This window comes from Protopterus annectens, chromosome 9.part0 (genome assembly GCF_019279795.1).
Source record: "Protopterus annectens isolate FY-2018-M chromosome 9.part0, PAN1.0, whole genome shotgun sequence".
Taxonomy (NCBI): domain Eukaryota; kingdom Metazoa; phylum Chordata; order Ceratodontiformes; family Protopteridae; genus Protopterus; species Protopterus annectens.
The window spans coordinates 1,611,706,292-1,611,727,453 of record NC_056743.1 but is presented as its reverse complement, the minus strand read 5'-3'; the positions used below and the strand labels follow the sequence as shown (position 1 = coordinate 1,611,727,453).

Sequence of the window (21,162 nt, the reverse complement as noted above, 5' to 3'; positions counted from 1 at the left end):
GCCAAGTCATGCTTCCCTTTATCAGGTTTACTGGATGAGGCTTGAGCCCCAGCCAAGACAGAAGCAGCAGAAGAAGGTAGAAAACCTTTTAACACCAACTTATTTCTCCTGTCACTCAATCCAGGGAAGTTGAATCCTGAACAAATAGAACAGTCAACCTCTATATGGGCAACACCCAAACAATAAACACAGTCCTTATGGGCATCAAAATTAGGGATCTTATGCCCATAGGAAGTGCATTTCTTAAAGCCTGTAGGCTTGTCAGCTGTATCAAAACAACAGACAAATAAAAGAGAGTTTTTTTTTAAATATGTAAACAACTGAGGGAAAAATACCAGCGATGGCATTTCAGAAGTACTCTATTGTTGGGTAGAGAGAAAGGAAAGAGAAATAATACCAGCAATGATAACTCAAAAAATACAATCACAAGGGTAGAAAGGTCTAACTAGAAAAGGAGTTTAAAATATTAGAAAAAAGGCTTGAACATTAAGAAGAGTGCATAAAAGGGCAAAGGAAGGAAGAAGAAAAAGACACTACAGATAGAAAACTCACAAAAAAGGATATAAAAATTCCTAGTCAGCCTCCTAACTCACTAGCAGAAAATCCATGTCTGAAAGATGTGGTGGCAAATGAGATCTGAGGTATGTCAGGATGATGGGACATTTTGTGTAAAGGGATGAGCTTGAGAGCTGGATCCGTGAGTCTAATGTAAGTGGCTGAGTCAGATCTGAAGTTGGATCTGAGACCCATCAGTTGAGGAAGAATAAAAATGGACAACATAGATGCATCATTATGGTGAGTACATAAATTTTGTCCTTTATATATTAACATTATCCAATGCAAAGGGATAATGGGGATTATCAGTACCAAAATGCATAATACAAGTTTACTGAACATTATACATTATTTCATTCCCTATGACCCATTTAAATAAAGTATCTAAACAAAGCTTACAGAGAAAACTGATCAGATAACTCTGAAATAATTGAGACAAATTTAACAGTGTCAGCATATTTTGTTGACCAAAATTTCTCATCAGAAGCAAAATTAGTCATAAAGATTCCAAAAAGTATCGGATGCAATACTGAACCCTGTGGGACACCATTAATGATCATCCTCTCATCTGAAAAATAATGACCAATTTTCACCTTACCACTCCTACCATCCAGCCAATTTGCAACCCACTTAATTACATATCCATTAATATTTAGTTCATTTAATAAATCTAACACTCCATAATGTGGCATAGTCATAGCCATCATCCAAAGCTCCTCCACAAGTGTGCATAAAAAGCTAACAGATTAGTTCCACAAGATCTACCCGCAACAAATCTATGTTGTGTTAAATGATATTCATCACCTAAAGAACTAATAATATATTGTGATAATGCCTACTCAAAATAATTCCAAATAAGATTTATAAGACTGATCATTCTGTAGTTTTAGCAACATGTGTATTACCACCTTTTGGTACAGGAACCATATAAATAATTTTCCATACTGGGGGACATATCCTAACTAATGATTTTTTTTTTAAGCAAGTAACGCAAACAAGATGAACTATCCCTAATAATAGAAAAAAGGAAATGCCACTAATGCCATCAGGCCCTACTGCAGATGTACTTTTAACTGTGTCATGCAGTATATCAGACCTAATTTTAAACATATCTGGGTAGTCAACAAGCATATTAAAAGTTAAATTCTGATTACTCAGTCCATCTCCAAATAATATTAAAAGTGTTAGCTACTAGCTTGGCATCAGTTATTAATTCATCACGAACTTGAAGCTTACATCCAGAACAGGCAACTTTCCTAAACCTCTTTAAATTATTAAAATGACTTTTTATTGACAATGACACTACTAGCTATCCTTTTTTCATAAACCTCTCTCCTCATTTAGGATAATTTCCTCAACTTATTTCTTATTATCCTATATTTAGAGAATTCCTCTTCAATCTTTTTCATAAATTCCACGATTGATTATACAGCCATTGTAAAGATGAATTCCACCAAGGAGGTCTATACTCATGGAACTTATTAGTAATCACAGGTACAAAATTTGCAATCATCAAATAAAAAACAAAATATTCCATCCTTCCCTTATATCACAGAACAAACATATTCTCTCCAATTCCAGTTAATTACTTCTTGACTCGTCTTACTGTTATCTGCTGTCGAATAGGCATATCTTGTCCCTTGACCTATTTTCTGCTTATGAGGTCTTATAATCTCACAAGTCCATGAAATGCAACAATGATCTCAACGATTAGTTCCTCACAAACCTCTTATCCATCAACTAATTCCTGATTCTTAATCCCCACTGTATCCAACATATGTGTTCGTCTTGTTGATTGCAACACCATTTTTGAATAACCCAAACCTTTAGTTATATTAATCATTCACCAAATTGCCCCCTATTAGTATCTGTACACAACCAATCAATACCAGAGGCATTCAAATCACCACACAAACTGTCAATAACTGTTTCCCTCAATGAGATTATAGATTGATAAAATCTCTTTAAATTATTACAAGATTGATTTACAGGCCTATAACAAAGACAAATCTTACTGCTTGCTCCCACACTTTTAAATAGAACTGTAATTATCTCATATGTAACATCACTCTCACAACTACTAAAATACATTCTGCCTTGAATAAAAATAGACACTCCAACTCTGCCTTCACTTCCTATCCTATGAAAAGCCTTATATCCTGGTAAACACAAAGGTTTATTTTAATCAGAAAAACAAGTTTTAGTAACCATAACAACTCGATAATTTCCACCTGTCACTCTATTTTCAATTAGTTAAAATTTATATTGTACTCGTATAAGCAAGGATATAGCATCCAGGTCCAAAGATGTCATTGTCCCACTGTATTCAGTTCTGTTTAGACCAGTCTTAAAGTCCCATTCTCCTTTGAAAGGTACCTTGCCAAGCACATGCAACAACTGGAACACCCCCATAGGTTTTGCTCAAAAAGAATATAAGATGTAAACCACATGAAATATGCAGACCACCTCAAAGCCTTATCTTTATACTCAAGTTTTCTAAAGAATACTGTGAGGTGATCTATGCCTGGCTAACATGGCATCATCAGATAAAGTACTGCTGGACTTGCTGTACACCCACAAGTCTAACAACATTAGAAGTATCAGATCGAAGAACCTAAACCTCATTTGCAATATCAGTAGAACATATTCTGGGGCCAAGTATGTGTCTCAGAGACTATCCTTAATCAGGAAAAGGATTCCCATCTATATGAAGCAAAGTTCATTCCTGACCCTATTCAAATGCAAGCTGGACCCATGAATAGGGAATCTGAGATTTACCCCTACCCCTGGACTGGCGCCTGTGCACTGATTGAATAGAGGTAGCTTGTAAATGTTCTGCCACCTAAACATAACTATATGCCCCTGGGTAATTTATTTTGTCATTTACAAATGAGGAAAACATGACTAGGCTTACAAAACCTCCTAGGGCCATTAGCCTAGTAACTGACTATGAACCTACAAACACTCCCTCCTACCCTCTTCTAAATTCTCACCTAATACCACTGCACAGACCTTCTGAACCTCACCTGAGGCCTTTAGTAGGGTAGTGTATTTGGTATCCCTATTTAGAAGATTTTAGAATTGTGATTATTTTTTAGACATCATTCCAGCAAACTCAATTTGCTGAAGAGAGGGAATTGTGGGGCATTATGGGAGTTAGGAGAGGAGTTCAAGTTTTGGAAAATTTTGTGACACTGATTTCTGTACAGCCTGCAGTGACCAATCCTGAAGGTGAAGTGGATGAACATGGATCATGAAAATCTGTTATGATAAATATATAAGTTTTATTTTTAGAAAATAAATTTCACAGTAAAACATCAGGAAAAACAAAAATCTTTGCCTTTAAATTACTAAGCTAAACAAGATGACACTATCTTTATTCCCCATTTGTATTATACTTGGTTTATGTTGCATTGCATTATACTGTTACATTATTTTCATTGTATTATTTTTATTTGTTTTGTGTAACAGTCATAAAATTATTATTATTGAAATGCTTAAATGTTTACTGGAATGCTGTATGGGGTGTACTCATGGGTAATGCTCATGCTTATAAATATTAAAATAAAACTAATAAATTATTTAGAAAAAAAATCCCTAGAAAGGGGTGTCAAACTAATGAAGGGCTTGTAAGAATGTACAATATTGTTTCTTATCTTTACTGTGTTTTTCAGTGATGGCTTTGGAGAGAAGTTCACAATTTTTACCTTCAGTAGGAACAAGAGTTTAACAGCTAGAAGACTTGACAAAAGGGTAAGCTTTCTGTAACTCATTTTAGTCTTTACATATTTATTGCACATAGCTTGTACTGTATACATTGCAATGAATGTGAATGGTAGCATACTTATGTATTCATCTGTAATTTCTAGAGTTCTAATGTTAAATAGGTGAGGGAATGCAATGTTTATAAGACTGAAATAACTATGAGCTGTTGATTTCATGAGAAATCCTTGTATCACATGGGATGACTTCTAAGAGGTCTCTTACAATAGTATATAAAAAAAGACGTTTTCTAGCTTTCATCCATATAGCTACATACAACTGGCACTAGGCAAAGCTGGTTTTACACTTGCACTTCCCCTGATGGCTGGTACTTGTATGCATTAAATGAGTTTGCTTAGTTTGCTCACAATTTTCACTTCTTATTGCAGCTTTGAATCTGTTAAACTTCTCCTTACAGATTCACATTACACAATTAATTTGTTCTAGTTGCTTCTCTGTTTCTGGTTGATAAGTGTCAAAATCTTCATATTTCAACCTTATGATCTGTATGTTGTTATTTAACCACTTTGGTATGCATGCCAATGTGTCTTGGCACAGTATGACAGTGTCAGAACATTATGTGATGAACTAACTCAGATTATCTGTATTTTTTATTTTAAAATCTTAAACGGTGTGATTTTTAAAATAAAAATATAGGCCCCCCCCCAACAGTTTACAGTTAAATATTTTGTAAGTAAAAATTAATGTCATTATCATTATTAACGCCCTTTTACTCATTTTTACATGGGGTTAGGGTGTCAGTCACATCAACATGCGCCAGAGTAAGCAAATAACCTAAGGAGAGGTATTTATACTACGAAATACGTGCAGTAAATTAACACTGTAAAATTATCCCAAAATGAAGCCAGAATGAATATAACATACATCTGGTTAGCATGTCATCTCCATTCTCTCCCTCCTCATAGTAGAAGGCCATAGTTTGCTAATCTAGAGGCAGAGGTATTTTGGCAGATAAAGCTTGGTACTGAAAGTCCACCTGGTTTGAATGAATATATAAATATTAAGTGTTAGAAAATAGGAAGTTAAAGAAGGGGTTAACTTTTTGTTATGCCATTTTAACTTATTATTAAAATGACAACTAATTAATCTTAATTGTTGCTTTATTTGCTGGTTGGAAGAGTATATAAATGTATTGTTGAGTTTCTGTATGTATGTTCTGAAGAAGTGTTTTACGAAAGCAGATATTAAAATATACTACGCTAGCTTACTCTTGGTCTTCCTTGTGCTACTTTAGTGAATTTTGTATTGTATTTTTGGGTTATTCACTTAGCCCTTGTGATGGATTTTGTTATTTGTTAATAGCTTGCTACTCTGTGACCTGTTGCTATGTATTATAAGCACAGACGTTAGTTATCTAAACACAGCTCATGTCACTGCCAACCCTTTCTGCATTTAGTGGTGGTCAGCAGAGCAAGCAGATATGCTGTAAGAGCTGGGATGGTTTTCTCATTTTCAGGTTAAATTGTTTATAAAATGCATGCAGTACAGTAAAAAGACCCATGGGTATTATTAAAAGCACAAACTTCTCACAGCAATGAGCTAAATATTTGTTTTATGTGTGTTTATTTTTTTCCTTTTAAAGCACAGTGATTAGGATGAGAGAGCTGTGACTGCAGATTATAGTTGGATAGCACAAAGCTATCACAGTTAAATATCAGAGGTATACTCAGCCAAAAGTGATTACTCTGGGGTGGGAATGGCAGCCCGTGTAATTAATCAACTGATGTTCATCATTAGATCATTATTGCAGTATTGCTTACCTATGGGATGTAAGGTCTACTTCAGTAGACCAAAATTTCACTTACACGAAATCCATATCACCGAGACAAAAAGGTCGACAGCACCAGAACACCAATGTCCAGGAACACTGACTTACCACTCCAGGTAAGTAACCACTTGGCCTTGCTGTTGAACTTTGTCCCTTACCCCCGCGGTAGTGTGATCTTGGAGTTGGTATATTTAGCTCGGGGGTGTGGGGGACAAAGCCCCCCAAGTTGAGCTTCCATTCCATCAGTTTACATTTTTTTCAGGATGGCCAAGCAGTTACTTACCTGGAGTGGTAAGTCGGTGTCCAGGACATCTGTGTTCTGGTGCTGTCAGCCTTTTTGTCTCGATGATATGAATTTCGGGTAAGTGAAATTTCAGTCTACTGAAGTAGACCCGAGATGTATCCTGCCAAGGACACCATACATCTGGCCAGCCTACAGAAGTTTAAGCATATAAACTTCTTGAGACAAGAGGGGATTATGGGTAGGGGAGGAGCCACAAACCTGGAGCCAAGATCTTGAAAAAGGCACTGAAGTTAGATCTGGTCGAATCAAATTAATCCATCTGTTGAGCCAGATGAAACAAGACAACACATCTAGTATTATGATAAGAGCATAATTTTTGTTTATTTCATGTCTTCTAAGGAAAGGAAATGTAGTTGCGGTTTTCATATCCCTTACAAGAATAAGCATTCCAAGTGTCTTTTTTGCCTACGCCATGAACATAATTGCAAAGAGCATGCAATTTGTCAGTCCTTTTTTCCTTAAAACTATTTGAAGTCATTTGTTTTGCCTCAAACTTTACATTAAAACAAAAAAAAACTCCAAGCTTTGGCACATGCAGTGATGGTCTCTGATTCATTTCCTCGGGTGATGCCATCAGCTAGGAAGAAAATCTAAGAATTTGAAAAAAAAATACACAGAATTACCTGCTTCTTTCAGGCACTCAGAGTTGGATATCTCCATTGAAGCACTTGATCAACTTGTGGACTGCCTGACTACCATACATGTCTCCATAGTGGTGACCCCCTTGGAGGCTGACAAGGTGCAGGGTGTTCGCAAGTCTTTACCAACTGACTGGAAAGCCAGTTTAGCAGTAAAGGGAGAGCCAAGGCTGACTATCTGTGAGATAACTGGAGGGGATTCCTAAAATTCTCATCTGAGCAGATGTATGAGGGACCCTTGAGGATGTATGTCATGGGTCTGTTCCTCCTCATACAATTTCCTTGGAAATTCAAAGAAAACAAAACAAAAAATTAAACAGGTTTCCCTTCTTGTTACACTTAGCCCTAAGGATCCTCAGCAGGAGAGGTATAACTTCTTTCAAGGACATTTTAAAGCCCTTATGTCTTTGCAGCAGCCTTCATTTTATTCCTCTCTGTTTCTACTTCCACGAGAGAAATATGAAGTAGTTTTCTGAAGAACTGTCTTCAGAATCTAATAATATACGTGTAGATTACTCTTGTCCAATCCACTCAACTGCAGGCTATGAGTATGAAATGGATGAGTCTATATCTTCAGATTCACCTTATGACGAGTTTACTTTTGGAAACACAGGCCATAAAATGATGGAGCACTTTAACTGGAAGAGCACACAGATTTCTGAATCACAGAAAATATATTATATCTTGATGCAAATAGAAGTTCCAAACCTTCTGCTATCCCTTCTGTCTTGGAGGTTTTGGAAGACACCTTTTCCCCTTGTATCTCTGACTTATGAATCCCTGCTTCTTATGCCTAAGAAGCCAACAGGTTCTAAAAAGTATTTGACACCCATAAGTACTTATACAAAAACCCTTCTTCTGACCCAGCAGTTATATCTGTGGAATTCAGAAAAAGCTTCCAAATTGTTCCTTTCTACCAATGTCTTATCAAATAATAGCAGGGCCATGGACAGATATGGAAATACTATTAATTAACAGGCTCACATGACCAGATATATGCTTTCTATTTTTGACAACATGACTAAATTAATATCAAACATTCTTGAATCAGCCACTAAGGTTTCTTTGTGGAATGTGCTCAGTTCTGCCATGAAAGTTGCAAGGCATTCTATCAAATATGGGTATAATGCTGCTTACAATTCCTCTAGAGGAGCTGCTACAGGATCAATCCTAAGAAGGATTGCCTGGCTTAGACTACAGTCTTTACCTGATGATGGTGAAGCCAAACAACTCTTTTTATATAAGGATAACTTGTTTAGATCTTCTTCTGCTGAATTATTTAAACATAGAGGAAGGTGAAAGATAATGCAAGATTTTAAGTAGCTCCCCCAATTCCTAAGTTGTAGAGGAACTATCCCACTATGTATGATCCTCTTTTGCAGAAAACCCAAAAATCTTCTCCACAAAAAGCAAACACGTTTTCTAAGAAAAAAATACAGGAAAAAAAAATAAGCCTGATTTAAAGAGATCCAATGGATCCTTTTCAGACAAAAGCCCCAATTTCTGACTATTTTCTTACCCCATTCCATCCTCTATCTACCTCAGCCAATTCCTATTCAACTTTTCATAGAGATTATCTCACTGTCTTCTCCTTTGGAGAGTACTGACAGGTAAAGCTTAGTTTTTTGGACATCACAAAGAATCAGTACAGACTACACTGGAATTCCCCTCCAATACCATCAGGAATTCCTCACGTCCTCTCACACCAGCAACATCTTGCCCTTCTCGTTCTGTTCTACCTGTTCTTTTATGAGATTGTAGATCCTGCTCTTTCTCATTAAATTCTATCAAAATGGTATTTTTTTACTCCAGTCATTTTTTTGTCCCAATAAAATGAGTAATGTTGAGAGTAATCCAAGTGTCTTTTTTTGCCTATGCCATGAACATAATTGCAAAGAGAGTACAATTTGTCAGTCCTTTTTTACCTAAAACTATTTGAAGTAATTTGTTTTGTCTTAAACTTTACATTAAAACAAAATACCTCCAAGTTTTGGCACATACTATGATGGTCCCCGATTAATTTCCTCAGATGATCCCATCAGCTTAGGAAGAAAAACTAAGAATTTGAAAAAAAATACTGAGAATTACCTGCTTCTTTCAGGCAGTTGGAGTTGGACATCTCCATTGAAGCACTTGATCAACTTGTGGACTGCCTGACTACCGTATATGTCTCTGTTGTGGTGACCCCCTTGGGAGGCTGACAAGGTGCAGGCTGTTAGCAAGTTTTTACCAACTGACTGGATGGCCAGTTTAGCAGTAAAGAGAGAGCCAAGGCTGACTGTACGTGCGAGAACTGGGGGGGGGGGGATCCTAAAATTCTCATCTGATGTAATGAAGGACCCTTTTGGAGGTATGCCCTGGGCCTGTTCCTCCTCATACAGTTTCCTTGGATCCTCCAAAGAAAAGAAACAAAAAATTACAGGTTTCCCTTCCTGTTACACGTAGCCCTAAGAATCCTTAGCAGGGAGGTATAACTTCTTTTAAGGACATTTTAAAGTCCTTATGTCTTTGCAGCAGGCTTAATTGTATTCCTCTCTGTTTCTACTTCCACAAGAGAAATAGGAAGAACTTTTCTGAAGAACTGTCTTCAGAATCTAATTCTAAACCTGTAGATTACTCTTGTCCAATCCACTCAACTACAGGCTATGAGTCTGAAGTGGATGACTCTATATCTTCAGATTCACCTTATGACAAGTTTAGTTTTAGAAATGCAGTCCATAAAATGATGGAGCACTTTAACTGGAAGGGCACACACATTTCTGAATCACATAAAATATATTATATCTTGATGCATATAGAAGTTCCAAAGCCTCTGCTATCTCTTCTGCCTTCGAGGTTTTGGAAGACACATTTTTCCCTTGTATCTCTGACTTATGAATCCCTGCTTCTTATCCCTAAGAAGCCAAACAGGTTCTAAAAAGTACCTGACACCTATAAGTACTTATACAAAAACCCTTCCTCTGACCCAGTAGTTATTTCTGTGGAATTCAGCAAAAGCTTCCAAACTGTTCCCTTCTACAAATGTCGTACCAAAGGATAGCGGGGCCATGGACATATATAGAAATACCATTAATTAACAGGCTGACGTGACCAGATATATGCTTTCTATTTTTGTCAACATGACTAAATTAATATCAAACATTCCTGAATCAGCCACTAAGGTTTCTTTGTGGAATGTGCTCAGTTCTGCCATGAAAGTTGCAAGGCATTCTGTCAAATGTGGGTATAATTCTGCTTACAGTTCCTCTAGAGTAGCTGCTACAGGATCAGTACTAAGAAGGCTTGCCTGGCTTAGACTACAGTCTTTACCTGATGATGATGAAGCCAACCCCACTCTTTTTATATAAGGATAACTTGTTTAGATCTTCTTCTGCTGAATTATTTAAACATAGAGGAAGGAGAAAGATAATGCAAGATTTTAAGTAGCTCCCCCAATTCCTAAGTTGTAGAGGAACTATCCCACTATGTATGATCCTCTTTTGCAGAAAACCCAAAAATCTTCTCAACATAAAGCAAACACATTTTCTAAGAAAAAAACTACAGGAAAAAAAAACTAAGCCTGATTTAAAGAGATCCAAGGGATCCTTTTCAGACAAAGCCCCAATTTCTGACTATTTTCTTACCCCATTCTATCCTCCATCCACCTCAACCAATCCCTGCTCAACTTTTCATAGAGATTATCTCAGTCATCTCCTTCAACTTTTCATAGAGATTATCTCACTGTCTTCTCCTTTGGAGAGTACTAACAGGTAAAGCTTAGTTTTTTTGGACATCACAAAGAATCAGTACAGACTACACTGGAATTCCCCTCTAATACCATCAGGAATTCCTCAGGTCCTCTCACACCAGCAACACCTAGCTCTTCCCGTTCTGTTCTACTTGTTCCTTTAGGAGATCGTGGAAATTGCTCTTTCTCATTAAATTATATCAAAATGGTATTTTTTACTCCAGTCATTTTCTTGTCCCAATAAAATGAGTAATGTTGAGACTAAGACTAGATTTATCCATTCTGACCACTTTTCAAAATTTTCCAAAATTCAGGATGTTAAGACTCCAAAACTCTTTACTGTGATCTTTCCTCAAGCATTTTTTGGTTACCCTGTAAGTGAGGGATCCCTATTTGCGCACCCCTGTTTATGCAAACCGTAGAAAAGTCTTAAGATTTTGTGTCTTGGGATATAATTTTCAGTTTATTGTTTTGCCCTTTGGACTGTCTATGGCAGCAAATGTTCAGAAATTGTTTAGCTGGTGACATAGCTTTGTGCAGCTTCATAGGTATCCACATTATGCATATTGAAGACAATTTTCTGACTTGGGCCACTTTAGTTTAAAAGATTCCCCAAGATTCACAATTCACAACAACCTTTTTCTTCACTTTGGATATACATTAAACAGCAAGAAATCCACCCTAAAGCTCACCTAGTCTCTGGTATTTCTTAGATATCTTGTAAATGCATCCAGCATGAAGACTATCCTTCCACTTAAAATAACCAGATTTTAGCAACCTACTTTATATCCATCACAAACCTTCAGATGGCCTCTGCAAGAGAGATTCTGAGAGCCCTGGAGTTCATGGTATCCTCAATTCAAATTATTCTTTTTGTCCAACTCCACATATGGAAAGTTCAGTGGCATCTCAAATCAGTTTGATCTCAACAGTGCCATCCCGTCTCTGTGTTCATCATTAGATCACTGTTGCAGTAGCCTAAGCTATATGGGTTATATCTTGCTAAGGATATGACAAATGGCCCTCATTCAAATCTTCAGGGCATCTTCCATGCAACCTAACTGCTGAAGGGCTCAAGGAGAGCTGCATAAAATCAATAGCTAGGCCATCAGACCTTAACAACATTCTTGCCATTGAAGTTTGCTCTCCCTGTGGGCTTTGAGTGATCAAGTTTTGGCTAGTGCTTCATCAAGGCTGGGTAGGTAAGTACTCTTGGGGGAAAACCTTTCACTTATTTTTCAGAAGGAAAAAGTCTACTTCATTTCACAGAAACTTTATTATTTTACCTAAGAAATGTTTTTTCAGAGGTTGTCACAACAATTTTCTTTCAAAAGTGCATTTTTTTATTACATTTAACTGTTTAGAAATGGGGTACAAAGGATTAGTCCTGATAAAATCACTTTGGCTAGCAGATCTAGGAGACTCTCTCTCTGATACTATCCCTGTGGGAGGAATAAAGATGCCATTTTGAAGTTTCCAAGTAGTTTATTCAGTTAAGTAGGTAGATGAATGAGTGTTCTTAAATTTAACTGTTTGAGGAAAACCGTTTAAAATTATTTTTTCTCTAAACATTTATGTTTTCTGTGTAAAAATACTTTTAAGAGCCCAGATTAGTGTTTATCAGGGTTGTCACAAATAATTTCACCTCATAACTCAAACTTTCCTATTAAAAGGTTTACAGATTCTTCCTGGATCTCTGATCTGCTTTTCAGTCTCTCTTCTGTGCTGAACCATGGAGCAGGCTTCTGGTTGTACATTTATTCCCTCCTCCAAATGCAAGATGAAGAAAAGCAAAAAAAGTTTTGTCCGAGTCTTCAGTAGTCAGGCTTGCTTCCTCATTTCCTCAGACACTGATGGGTGACACAGATGGTACCATTTGAAGTACTTCGGCCTACTCATCTTCTTTTGATCTCACTGGTGTTGCTCCTCAAGAAGCCACTAAAGATAGGGAGTTAGACATATCCTCTGTGGCTGTTGGCTTGGCCTTGTTGGGCAAGGGAGAACCACTCTTGTTGGTCTTAGATGGAGGGACAGAGCTGGTGATGCTTTGCTGTACAGCCGGCTAAGACAGCCTGATTCCCAGGGGATAGCTCCACCCTTAGGTTGGTCTTTTTCTAGGCAGTGGTGTCTTAGAAAAAGAAAACAAAATATTAGGCATATTTCTTCTCCTGTTGAACAGGGGATGAACAAGGTAGACTAAGTTTTGCTAAGGACTTATTTCATGCCTTTTATTCCTTAAAACCTGGTTCTTTACTAAGTTTTTAATAGGAAAAAGATGTCCCTCTATGTCTGTTTCTGATTCTTAGTTAAAATAGCAGGAATCAAGAACTTCCATTCCTGAAGCAGAAAGAAATACAAACTTATAGAATTATAGAGCCCTTAAAACATTCTATCAACTTAGCGCAAAAACTCTTTCAATTCTTGAACCTTAGACAAGCCATGACAATACTGCAACCCCTTCATAAAAACCCAAATTTAAAAATAAACAATAAGATGCTGGACTTAGTCCCTTTTCCCAGACTGAAAGATAAAACAATCCAAGATATTTATCCCTACCTTAACTGTTCAATACAAGAAATGAGGACCAACTTAAACCTCCCTAAATCACACATAATAATCCTAAGACAAATCAAAGAACTGTGTTCCATTTACCTCCAAAATGTTACTATGACCAATAGTGACATAGAAACTTGTAGCAGGTTTTGGAAAACTATTATCACAACAAAGAAAACTATTAGTAATTCATATAAAATGATAAATGAAATCAAATACCAGAAAGACCTCCTCTTCTCTAACTGCTGGAGAAAAATTAAACCATCCATAGATGATCAGCAAATAAGCCAGGCAATCAGTCTAACACTGAAGATTATACCCCTCAAAAAGTTAGCATACACTCAGCTCATGGTCAGTAATAATGCTTATTTTACACCTGCAATCCTACACAAATTTAACACATTAAAATCACCTTTCTGCCCACACTGTAAGGACCAGATAGCTGACTTAATCCATGTATTTTGGAGCTGTAAATGTGTCTATAAACTCTGGAACTCTGTCAAGGTACAATTACAAAAAACAGGTTATCAAACATCAACATTAACTTGGGAATTCACTGTATTACACATTGTCCCACCCAACATATCAAGAAAACATGCAAATACACTTTTAACAAATTTCCTACTAATTAAACTGTATATAGCTTTTAAATGGCTAGATACGATAAATATCTCTTGGGAGAGTTTTAAACAAGTAGCTATACAACACTTTTTAGCTCATAAAATAGTAATAGATAAAAGAAACAAAAACATGAAATCCAGAGAGATTTGGGAACAAACCTTTAATATCATATTAGCATAATTCATCACACAGCAACTTAGAAATACACTATAATGGAACCAAAGAACACACAAGTTCAGATATTAAATAACAACTTGGATATTACGAATGTATATACTGTCTGTATAACTGTGGAACTAACAGTGAAAGCATCTATGTACATAGTGTAAATAGATATGTTGTACGACCTATATCCTGTGGTATTTGACATCAATGTATAATATATATATATATATATATATATATATATATATATATATATATATATATATATACGGTCATGTTGTAAGATAGTTTTTATTTGTGACATTAATGTAAAAAATAGAAATAAAAATTATCGAAAAAAATAGCAGGAATCAAATGATTTACTGGCTAGTCCCTAAGCCACAGGAAGGAAAATCTGTTTCTGAATATTTTTTTCTTCAGCTCACCATTTATTTAATTGAAAACATTATGAAAATACAGATGTAATGGGATCCTATCTCGCCTACATTCATGACAGATGGGTTCGGAGCCGATCCATCGGCTCCGACTCGGCAACTTATATACTAGCACGAAGTCTCTCATTGGCTGGGCTATACCCTATCCCAGGATGCACTACACCTGCTTCCCCAGATCTCGTTTGCCGCTTTACAAGCTGGACGTGGTCTCGACTTGGCTGGAGCTAAGTGTTTATTTTTACCTTTATTGGTCCTTGACCTTGGGGTTTTTTTTTTTTTTTTTGTCATATATTAACCAAACAGCTGTTTTAACAGCTTCTTTATACTATTTGTGAAGTTTGAGTGCTTGAGTGTCGTCTGGTACTTGTTCCTTTTTTCTGTCGGGCAAGGCCCGTTTTAGTTAGAGGGCCCTTGCCCTATTCTTGTGTACTACTTTAGTTAAAAGACCTTTTGTACTATTAAATTTAATTCCTTTGTGGTTATTTGTCTTTTTGGGCCAAGCCCGTTTAAATTAGAGGGCTTTGGGCCGTTGTATTTGTCAGTTTGTGAGGTAAATTCCTCTAAGTGCTTGCGCCAGTGAGTCTCGCGCTTGTCAGTTGGCGCTTCTGTCTTTATAGTGCTTGATTTTGTGGTGAACTCTATTTGTTGTAGTACCTGTACTATGTCTAAAGAACAAAAGTCGGGGTTTAAAAAATGCACTAGGTGCAGTTATAAAATGTCCATAACAGACAGCCATTCAATTTGTGTTTATTGTTTGGGGCCGAAACATCTACAAGAGACTTGTAGCGTATGTCATGCTTTTTCTGCTAGAGTTCTTCAAGAACGTAAGAACAAGCTTATTTTAAAAGGGCTTATTAAACCCTCCTTTGAGGAAGCTTTGAATCCTCCTGTTGCTTCCAAAAAGAAAAGATCGTCGGCTCCGACAAGTCCGTCGGAGCCGACTTCTAAAAGAAAAGTTGACCTCTTCTTCCTCGGCTCCACTGACTTGGGCCGAGTGTCAAGAGTCTGCCTCGATACCTCCTACTTGGCTCCATTGTCTTCAGAGCCGCAAGTTGGAGTATTGAGAGGTGAATCACCTCCATCGGCTCCAATGGCTTGGGCGGTGGAAGTGTGCAGCTCAGACTCTCCCCTCGGCTCAAGAAGGCTTCTTCGGTGCCGATGGTGGTCCATGAGGTGGTGGAGTCGGCGCCGACAGTATTGGAGCCGTTTGAGCCAGTCCCCTTCTCCCTCGGGCCGAGAGGAAAGTCTTCTCAGTGTCTACCTCCTCTAAATCCTCGAGACTATCAGATTCGGACCTGGATAGGGTTTTACAGAGGCTCTTCCAATCTCCAGTGTTTGCTAAAATGGTCTCGGCTCCAGCACAGTTTGCTTGAGCCGATCCCCGACACATTTGATTCCTCCTCCAACCTCCTCTGAGTTGTTGGAGCCGGTGGTGGTGGAGCAATGTGGAGCCATACGGTCTGAGCAGAGACCCTATCAGGCCTTCGGCTCCGACCATGCTTCCTACCCTGTCCTCCGGTTCAGGGTTTGGTACTGCGACCTCTACAGCGGGCCGAGGGAACACTTTGGGATTAGGTGCTTGGTGCCTAGTCTTCCTCTCGGAGCATCGGCTGCTGGAATTCCCAGTGCCATCGTGGCCTCTAGACCAGTGACTTCCTTGGATTCTGGAGGTCCGGCCTTTGAGGGCATGAGGGGCGCGCTGGCCATCCCTTGGCCGGTTCAACTAGGCTCTACCTCACCGTCCCTGGATTTGGAGCCTGTTGCCTCTGTTGCGTTGCAGCCCCGGCAGCGGGCCCCAGGGCCTGAGGATACCCCAATCGGGGTTCCTTCTTCGGGTGGTCCGTCCGAAACTGCTTCGGACGAACCCCACGGAAGAAATTGTGTAAGAGGAAGCACGTAGCCCCCCAAGATGAGTCTATTACATCGGATACTGTCCTCGATGACGCTGAAGGGTGCCCCAAATCATCTTCGGATGACATCTCCTTCTCAGATATCTTGGAGATTCTGAGACAGAGAGGTGACTGGCAAGCCAAAACCCCTTCAACTGAGGAGTCAGTCTTCCTCAAGGCCTTTGGGGCCCAGCCCTCCGCCTCCTGGGTGTCTCCGCCCTTGATGAACTCCTTGATTTGGTTTCTCGAAGGGTGTGGGAACACCCTGATTCTGTGGAACCGGTGCCTGCGAGGCCCAATAAATTCTTGTCAGCTCCCCCCCAGAAAGAATTTCTCACAAAGGGTGTACCGGTAGATGCTTTGGTGGTGGCTTCTGCCACACAGCAGGACGTGGCAGAGGCTTCGACGTCTATTCATCCTCCTAATAAAGATTCTAGGAGTATGGATAGGTACGGGAAGCGTACCTGTCCTCAGCGGCCTTTACCTTACGGTCGCTGAATTATTTATGTCATTTTACGAGGCTCCAAAGGGATCTTCTCAAAGAGCTAAATGACTCCCTTGTTGGTAATCTACCTGAAGCGCTGGCCTCGACTGTTGGCACACAGATGACTACTCTTTGTTCTATTGTTAACTCGTCCATGAGGCTCATCTCGTATGCGGCCGAGGCGAGTAGAGCTGCGGGAACAGGCGTTGCCCTTAGGAGACAAGCCTGGTTACGCTTGTGTTCGTTCAGGCCTTCAAGTCTTCCTTCGCCGACGCCCCCTTTGATGGGTCATCTTTGTTTGGACCCAAGGTGAAGGACACACTAACTCGGTGCGAGCAGGAGGGCAAGACTTTGACTGCCGTTGGGGCCCGTTATTCCGCTCCTTCCAGGCCTTATCCCAAGGCTGGGAGAGGAGGGAAAATGTGGTTTAAAAAATCCCAAAAGTCTTTCTCTACTCCACCCAGTGATTCCCCCTCCAGAGGCAGGGGGGGGGGAATTTTGGAAGACGCCGCCCCAGAGGTGGCAGAGGCCCCCGTAACTCTGGAGACCGCGATTCCTTTCGTGGTTCTTCATACAACCAGCGTTTCTGAGTGGTTGCCTGACTGTGCAACTCCGGAGCCAGTCGGGGGTCGCTTTGCGGCGCATCCACAAGCTTGGGAATCCATAACAAGCGATCAGTGGGTGCTTCGCATTATTACCGGAGGATATATCATCCCTTTCAACAAACCCCCCCTTTCTTTAAGGGAAATCCCGGACGTGCCACCCAGTCAGCGGGATCAGGCAGCATTAGAAGTTTCAAAGCTGCTGGAAAAAAGAGCCATCCAGCCTGTCCCCATCGACCAGATCGGATCAGGAACTTACTCAAAATTATTTTTGGTACCAAAAAAGACAGGGGACTTCAGGCCCATATTGGACCTCAGTTCATTGAATCGTTTCGTCAAGAAGTCCAAATTCGAATGGTCACTCTTCAATCTATTCTTCCTTTGCTGGAAAAGATGCATGGATGTGCTCGATAGATCTCCAGGACGCTTACTATCATATTCCCATAGCTCAAGAGTCCAGGAGACATTTACGCTTCCACCTCGGAGCCAGTCATTTCCAATTCCGAGCACTGCCCTTTGGTCTCACCACAGCCCCCAGGGTGTTCACCAAGTGTCTGGCAGTGGTAACTGCTCACCTGAGAAGTCTGGGATTCCAGGTGTTTCCTTACCTAGACGACTGGCTCCTTACAGCCACCTCCGAGCATCTACTTCTCCAAGCGCTCAGAGCCACGTTCACCTTGGGCCGTTTCTTGGGGATCACATTCAATTTGCAAAAATCTGTACTACAGCCTTCTCAGCGTATTACCTTCATAGGCGCAGACTTAGACACAAAAAGAATGCGCCTTTTACCGCAAGCAAGGATTCAGCTCTTACAAGATCAAGTCAAATCCTGCCTTCACTTACAGAGCCCGGCCCATCGGATCCTACAACTGTTGGGCTCGATGGCGTCGACTATACTTCTAGTTCCCTTGGCCAGACTTCACATGCGAATTCTACAATGGCTACTGTCGGTTCAATGGTCTTATCAGGAACTGCCCTTGAACCACTTAATCATAATCACGGAAAGTTGCCGTCGAGATCTGCGTTGGTGGCTTCTACAGTCAAATCTCGACCAAGGGCGATCCTTTATTCCTCAACGTCCGTTCCCACTGTGACCACGGACACCTCCCAGGTAGGGTGGGGGGGTCATTACCTGGACAGGTCGGTCCAAGGCACATGGCAGATCCAGGAAACACATTTGCATATCAATGTCCTGGAGATGAGCGGTACTATTGGTACTCCAAGCTCTCCATCACGCTCTCCCACAGGGCCCAATTGCGATCCTATCCGACAACATGTCGGTAGTATGGTACATAAACAAGCAAGGGGGTACCAGGTCTTACCCACTATGCAGAGAAGCCATGAGACTTTGGCACTGGGCGGTAGCTACCAACCGCTTTCTAATGGCAACGCACATACCGAAGTCCAATGTGATTGCGGACAGATTAAGCAGGACCATTCTCTTGCCCCACAGTGGTCCCTCAATCAGAGTATAGCTGCGAAAATCTTGACAGATGGGGTCTTCCTTGCTGCGACCTGTTTGCCAGCCCCACAATGCGAAATGCAGAGAGTTCTTCACACTGTTCCCTTCCAGGGACAGATTCCCAGGGACGCTCTGACTCACATTTGGCCCCCCGGTCTTCTCTACGCCTTCCCTCCGTTCCCCCTCCTACAGAGGGTGATACAGAAGGCCATTTACATGGAGAGCGAGATGATTCTGATTGCCCCACACTGGCCTCGTCAAGTTTGGTTCCCTTTCCTACAGAGGCATGCGATAGAAGGTCCATGGTTTTTGGATCCGGTGCCAGACCTGTTGACTCATCAGTCAGGACGGCTTCATCCGTCTCTCAGGTCCCTGAAGTTGGCAGCATGGTTACTCCACTTCCATCCTTAGTCTGAGATAATGCTCTCGCCGGATGTGGTCCACATTCTGTCTTCTTCCCATAAACCTTCCACCATCAAACTTTATTCCAGTAAATGGAAAAGGTTTGCCTTCTGGGCTCAAGAACGAGGTATAGATCCTCTCACTGCTCCAGTATCGGAGGTTCTGAATTTTCTGGCCTTCCTGTTTCAGTCGGGCTCTTCGGTTTCTACCATTAAGGTTCAGCTAGCGGCAATCTCTAATTTTCATGCTTCATTTGAACCTTCATTGATGTCTCATAAACTTTGTAAGGCATTCCTTAAAGGGGCTTGGCTCCTTAGGCCTCCTTTATCTCATCCTGTTCCTCCTTGGGATTTGAATATGGTTCTTGCTGCCCTAACTGCCCGTCCTTTCGAACCAGCTGCTACTTCTGATTTAAAATTTCTGTCTTGGAAAACGGCCTTTTTAGTAGCCATAACATCTGCTAGGCGAGTTTCAGAACTTCAAGCTCTTTGTTCTGATCCTCCCTATTTGATTTTTCACAAACATAGAGTTTCATTGAAATTGAACCCTGCATTTATTCCAAAGGTGGCCTCTTCTTTCTGTTTGCAACAAACCATAGAACTCCCTGTGTTTTTCCCAGAATTCTCTAATAACGCAGAATATACTTTGCATCAATTGGACGTACATAGACAGTTACGTTTTATTTGAATAGAACCGCTCAAGCGAAAATCAAATCAATTGTTTGTTTCTTTTGCAGCGAACAAATTGGGTCAACCAGTATCAAAAGCCTCCATATCAAAATGGATTAAAGATTGTATCACTTTTGTTTATTCACAGGCCAATAAAGACCTTCCCTTTCCAGTCAAGGCTCATTCTACTAGGGCAATGGCTACTTCAGTAGCTTTTCACTCCAAGTTATCCATTGATGATATTTGTGCTGCGGCAACCTGGACTTCTCCGCACACTTTTATTTCTCATTACAAATTGGATGTGGTTTCTCGAGGCAGAGCTTCCTTTGGTTCCACGGTTCTCAGGAGTGTGTTCCAATGAGCCACCCGGGATGTAGGTGCTAGGGACGCTGTCCCATCTGTCATGAATGTAGGCGAGATAGGATCCCATTACATCTTTTAGTTATGTACTTACCATAACTTTGGATGTATGGGATCCATCTCGCTTACATTCATAAGTACCCACCCTCCTTCCCCCTGCCTTTTTGGATTTAGAGGAGCTGTAGTCACTTTTTTCTTGGCGTTCTTTCTTGAAGAACTTTAGTTGGTTATAGTGACTTATAGTGTCTCTGTGTTTACATGGGTGTATGAAAGCGAACAAACAAGATCTGGGGAAGCAGGTGTAGTGCATCCTGGGATAGGGTATAGCCCAGCCAATGAGAGACTTTGTGCTAGTATATAAGTTGCCGAGTCGGAGCCGATGGATCGGCTCCGAACCCATCTGTCATGAATGTAGGCGAGATGGATCCCATACATCCAAAGTTATGGTAAGTACATAACTAAAAGTTATTGTTGTTGTTGGGTCTTTCGGCTTTTCCCGGTTAGGGGTCGCCACAGCGGAACTCCGGTCCGCTAATGATTGGCAGTAGAGTTTTACGTGCTGACTTGCCGGGCCTAACGCACAATCTTCCATGAAGGAACGCCCATTCATGCATGTCGCTACACAGAAGACGCTCTAACTGAGAATCGAACGGGCAACGTCTAACACAGCACCACTACCGCAGTACCCATTATGAAAATCCAGTATCCAGAAAAAAATATGATTTATTACAATGGGGTTTTCCTCAG

The 21,162-nt window shown here is 40.2% G+C and overlaps 1 long non-coding RNA gene across 1 annotated transcript in view; it reads left to right on the top strand.

The window, feature by feature from the left end:
* Nucleotides 1–4,246: 4,246 nt before the first annotated feature.
* The window catches only part of LOC122810974, a 493,854-nt gene continuing 476,938 nt past the window's right edge, over nt 4,247–21,162 (top strand). Inside the window, exon 1 of the long non-coding RNA XR_006366169.1 lies at nt 4,247–4,308. This is a non-coding gene — a long non-coding RNA (uncharacterized LOC122810974). The remainder of the gene's footprint in view (nt 4,309–21,162) is intronic.